This window comes from Coenobita brevimanus, chromosome 116 (genome assembly GCF_032717465.1).
Source record: "Coenobita brevimanus isolate Jiangsu-jjx chromosome 116, ASM3271746v2, whole genome shotgun sequence".
NCBI classification, from domain to species: domain Eukaryota; kingdom Metazoa; phylum Arthropoda; class Malacostraca; order Decapoda; family Coenobitidae; genus Coenobita; species Coenobita brevimanus.
In genome coordinates, this window is record NC_137069.1 from 23,032,978 (window position 1) to 23,038,799 (window position 5,822).

A 5,822-nucleotide genomic window follows, 5' to 3' on the forward strand; every position below is an offset into this window, starting at 1 on the left:
ACACACACACACACACACACACACACACACACACACACACACACACACACACACACAAGTGCCACGCCTAACCCAAAACCATTCATAACAACATTCATCTCAACTTCATTATTTCCAAACACACCTCCGAGTCACTTGCTACCTTCACCCACACCAATATCGAGGCGGAGAATGATCCTCTTCACAGTCGATATCACACCAGGGGGCAGGGTAGGTGATTGCCTCCTGCCCTCCCTGTGTGACACCTCGAATGGAAAGGCAGGGGTGTCATACAGATTTCCTACAACTTGACACCTTACATGGAGAGAGTGTCATGCGGATTTTCTACTGTCTGACACTTTACATAGGAATAGGGTCGTGTCATACGGATTGTGTGTGTGTGTGTGTGTGTGTGTGTGTGTGTGTGTGTGTGTGTGTGTGTGTGTGTGTGTGTGTGTGTGTGTGTGTGTGTGTGGTGTGTGTGTGTGTGTGTGTGTGTGTGTGTGTGTGTGTGTGTGTGTGTGTGTGTGTATGTGTCCTTGTTTCTGTCTGTCTGTCTGTCTGTCTCCTTGTTTCTGTCTCTGTCTCTGTGGTGGTGATGAAGTATGAGGTTACTGTCATGCGTGTTTTAGTGTAAGATTTTTGAGACGCTGATGATGAGGTATGTCAGATTTCATTTGTGGTGATGGCGAAAATGGGTTCCGTACCATGCAAATTTCACTTTCAGATTTTCATTGTGATAGTGGAGTAGGTGGTTACTGGCATGCATATTTAATTGTGCAATGAAAAGAGTGAGTTTAGTGTTACACATATTTTTATTTCTAGAGTTTATAATGACGATGAAGTGTATGGTTTTTGTTATGCATATTTTATTTTCTTAGTTTTTAGTGATGATGGAGTATGCAGTTAGTGTCAAGTATTCTTTTATTTTCGGGTTTTGTGTTCAGCATCTTAAACATCTCGTTTCTTATATTCTGAAGTGATGATAATATAGGTGTTCAGTTTTCCAGTTATCTTTCTCACTCTTTACTATGTTGAATTTTGTTTTCCAGTTATCTTATTCACTCTTTACTATGTTTTGTTTTGCTCTTTGCGTCCACTGTTTGGCATGCGTTATCAGTAATTTTATGAGACAACTTAACTGTCTACGCTGCCTACACTAGCAAACTGAGCCATCCCTACAACGCACAAGATACCTCCAGGTGAGTCAAGGGGGCGTAATATATGGACCACCCTGACTTGGAGGCAGCTGAACTTCCCCTCGCCAACTCAATAGCTTTTATCTGCCTAATTTTGCTGCTCCTGTGACTCTTAGCTGAATAAAATTGTCATTAGCAGAAACTAAAAGCTAGAGTTGTCGCTACCGAAAGAGGGTTTATGGCCACGGTACTAACACTCTCAGGCACCTTTGACTCAATCAGCTGAAGAAAATCGTCTGGCGTTAATCGGAATATAATGGGAGAATTTATGAGTCTTCTGCAGTCGATACACATAAATTTACTTCAACTAACAATAATAGGAAAGAAAAATGTCCACCTTGCGTGTGTGAGAGGAGAGTGCGTCTGACACTTTCTTTGACCTGGGTTTGATTTTACCCCGGGGCGAGCGTTTAAGACAGTGCTTGTTCTTTATTTGTGTTCTAGTTATTTTGTTCATGTATAAATCTGTGGTCAGTAGTATCTGTATCTGTCTATCTATTTTTGTCTGTCTGTCTAGGGGTATAAACTACTATTGGTCTATCTATTCAACAGTCCATCCATCCGTCTAATATCTCTTTGCTCTCTCTCTCTCTCTCTCTCTCTCTGATGTTTAGCAAATGGGGGGCTGTGTGTGTGTGTGTGTGTGTGTGTGTGTGTGTGTGTGTGTGAGAGAGAGAGAGAGAGAGAGAGAGAGAGAGAGAAGGGGGGAGGGGGCGATGACCCCTTCCTCACCCAAGCGTGACGTCAAGGCCCTGTGTCAAGGTAACTGGAAACTTTATTCATGACTGTGCTTCGGGGAGCTGTGACCCACCCCTTCCCTCCCTCTCGTGGCATCTGGCCAGAAAAAAAAAAAATGAAAACTCAGATAAACACAGGTAAACAATAATAAGCTGTAAGAAACGAGAAAATCAACATCATCGTCATTATCATCATCATCATCGTCATCATCATGTTTTAACCCGTCCCATCCCGACCACTTTTCCACCACTGACTCCCCCCAATCCAGATCATTTTTGGAAAAAAAATTTTTTGGCTCAAACCTCCGCTTTTGGTGAGAAACATCGAAAATTCATAGAGAAATCGCTCACCTGAGGTTTAAAATACTCGATACAGGTAGGAGTACCTCCTTATCTTACTGGGTTTTATATATATTAAGCCCCCTTGACTCGGAGGTATCTTGTGCGTTGTAGGGATGGCTCAGTTTGCTAGTGTAGGCAGCATAGACAGTTAAGTTGTCTCATAAAATTACTGATAACGCATGCCAAGCAGTGGACGCAAAGAGCAAAACAAAACATAGTAGAGTGAATAACTGGAAAACAAAATTCAACATAGTAAAGTGTGAGAAAGATAACTGGAAAACTGAACACCTATATTATCATCACTTCAGAATATAAGAAACGAGATGTGTAAGATGCTGAACACAAAACCCGAAAATAAAAGAATACTTGACACTAATTGCATACTCCATCATCACTAAAAACTAAGAAAATAAAATATGCATGACAAAAACCATACACTTCATTGTCATTATAAACTCTAGAAATAAAAATATGCGTAACACTAAACTCACTGGCACCAAAGAAAACGAGTTCTATGGGAGGATAACTATTTCACACCACTGATAAACAGTATCTATTTATTTACTTGGTACGAATTTATATGTAGTACGAGAGTATATTGGTTTATAAGCATTGTTTCACTCACTAACTCATCACCATACCTGACCTTTTTTTGCCACATTACCTGATCATCATTTCTGACTGTTTCTTCCTCTAATGCTATGTAAAGTTTGTCCTCCACATTGTCATTGATTGGGGAATCACTCTGGCCCTGAATTTTGTACCATGGCATGACATGGCTTTACTGGCCAGGTCACTGATAACAGGTGAATTGCTGAGACAATGGCATGCAGGGGGGGGGAGGAGGTCATGCTGGGTAAGGCATTGTCCCTGCCTGGCATCTTGTAGAGGAAGGTGTCACGTGTATATGTACGAAAAATCACTCACGAAAATTGAAAATTGTGCAAATTAGGGACCTTGCAATTGATTCGCGTTTATGTACGTCGACGGGATTGGCAGTGACAAAACATGTAGACATTAAAGAACGTCGACGGGACGCCGCGGGTTAAAAATCTCCCTCTGTTTGCCTGTCTGTCTGTCTCTCTCTCTCTCTCTCTCTCTCTCTCACTTTGCATTATCCTGAACCACTCTACAAAACGGTCTAAATCAGATAAAAAAAATTGCTTAAATTGACCTTCCAATGTGACCTCGACCTTTGACCTGTTATTCTCCAAACCTACAGGTGATCCCATCGTGTGACCCTAACCCCATATACCAAGTCTGGGTTAGATCAGACCAAACCCGATTTAATTATTTTGCTCTCTCTCTCTCTCTCTCTCACTCTTTCACACACACACACACACACACACACACAATATCCCACTCATGCTTTGCGATCGCGTCTATGACAATATATTAGACAAACTTTAAAAAGAGAGACAGACAGACAGATTGTACAGGAAATGAAATGCAGTTCATAAAGGCATATATGAGGCAAAAATTGAGAGAGAGAGAGAGAGAGAGAGAGAGAAAGTATAAAACATGAACAGGATTACAGGTATCAAGGTATGATGCAAAACAGACATCTTAACATATGAACAAGCCATCCACACAAGATGCGGGCATCTCCAGGTACACTGCTTTTATTCTAACTTGGCCTAAAATTACCATATCTCCACTTGACATCTAAGTGTAAAAATAGATCAATGCGAGAATATAATGTTAGTCACGAAGAAGTGCTTTGAAAAAGAAGGTAGAGTTGTAGTATCGTCTTTTTGCCACTGAGCTACGTGAAATAAATTGCAAAATGAAGAAAATCTAGAAATCAGTAAGCAATAATTGCAATACTAGTAGGAGTGCAATATATGGACTACCTTACACGTTAACTCCCCCCTCTCTCTCTCTCTCTCTCTCTCTCTCTCTTTATTTCTATCTTTCTATCTATCTGTCCATCTATCTATCAATTTTCCTCATTCAAAGGAGTGACGAAGGGAAGGTAGAATCTCTCCTGACACCTTCATTACCAGCACCTCTCTCTCTCTCTCTCTCTCTCTCTCTCTCTCTCTCTCGCTCTCTCTCTCTCTCTCTCTCTCTCTCTCTCGTCCACTGAGAGACGGTCACGCTGGTCTGTGCTCCACTAAATACCTAAATTTTGTGTGGATAAAAGTGCTCCAACATACCAGTAACCATATAAACTAGTGTGAAAGACCATTTAGTAAAACCGCATATACAATTAAAGTACCTAAACATCAAACATACAGGAATAGTTCGTGCTATACCCAGAAAAACTTGTCACAAGACTAAACATGGCGACCCACAGTGATCCAGCCCTATAACAAAGGCAAACCAAAATGAACTACACACGAAGTTTAACCAGTCCTACCGGAGATCTCCTCAGTGCCAATTATACTAAACTGCGACTACAAAAGCACTGTAGAGACTTGGAACTACCAAATGTGTGGGTCACAAAAGAACAGTTAATAAAGAAAATAACTGAACATTCGGCGAGTGTAAACCAAACCAGTGACTCTCGCACCACAGAGTGCATATCTAGTGACCATCCTGTAACTGCTAACAAACAGATGGTAAGGGGGTGGAACAAAATAATCGGAGACAATAAAATGAAAGACCAAGATATCAAGCGCCTAAACCTAGAAATAAACACATTACTACAACAGGTATTCGAACGTGTGGCAACACTGGAAACCATGACCTTGACTACACCGAGGGAATTAGCACCTGCCACCACCTCAGGTCATGCTTCTTCTACCCCACCGCCACTTCCACCCCCACCCCCGCCACCCAGTATCATGACTAAGAAAGTGGACGAAATAGATAAGCGGGTGTCTATGCTGGAGGAGAAATGACACAAACTAACAACACATGCGACTGAGACACAAAAATATCAAACAGAAAAACAGAGACAGAACCAGACAGTCAAGAGAAGACCCTGTACTAGGCGACATCAACCTAGCTAGAGTGAGAGCATCGGATCTAAACAATAGGTGCACTATTCACACTCTGCCCTAAGTGAATATTGACCTACTGAAGTGCTGAGTCCAAGAAAAACTATCATGGACTCCAACAAAGTGCATAGTTTACTGTGGACTCTATGATGTAATGGAGAAAGAAGACCCATCAGCCACACTAGACAACCATGGAGCACTAATCAGTGAATTATGAAATATAAATGAAACTATGGATATTTGTGTGAGCCAACTAGTACCAAGTCTCCAGTCTGAATCCCTAAATGCGAAAATCAGCACCCTCAATGAACAGGTGCTAAAGTGGATCACAGACAACGGCCTAAAGAGTATAAACCCCACCTCGTTTTCAAGCTGGCAACTGGAGACATTGATGAATCCTGCTACGATGTGCATGGAGAAAACCAAGGCTCTATATTGAACAGAAGTGGAGCTATAAGGTTACTGAGTGAAATGACAAAACAGTACCCCAGCTTCAACGACTGCATTAACTGGACCAAAAGGAAAGGGAAACGGGAACAGAACTCCTACAATAGCAGGTCATATCAACACGACACTCGGAACTCTGCAGTCAACCATGAAACATATCCTCGCCCCCATCC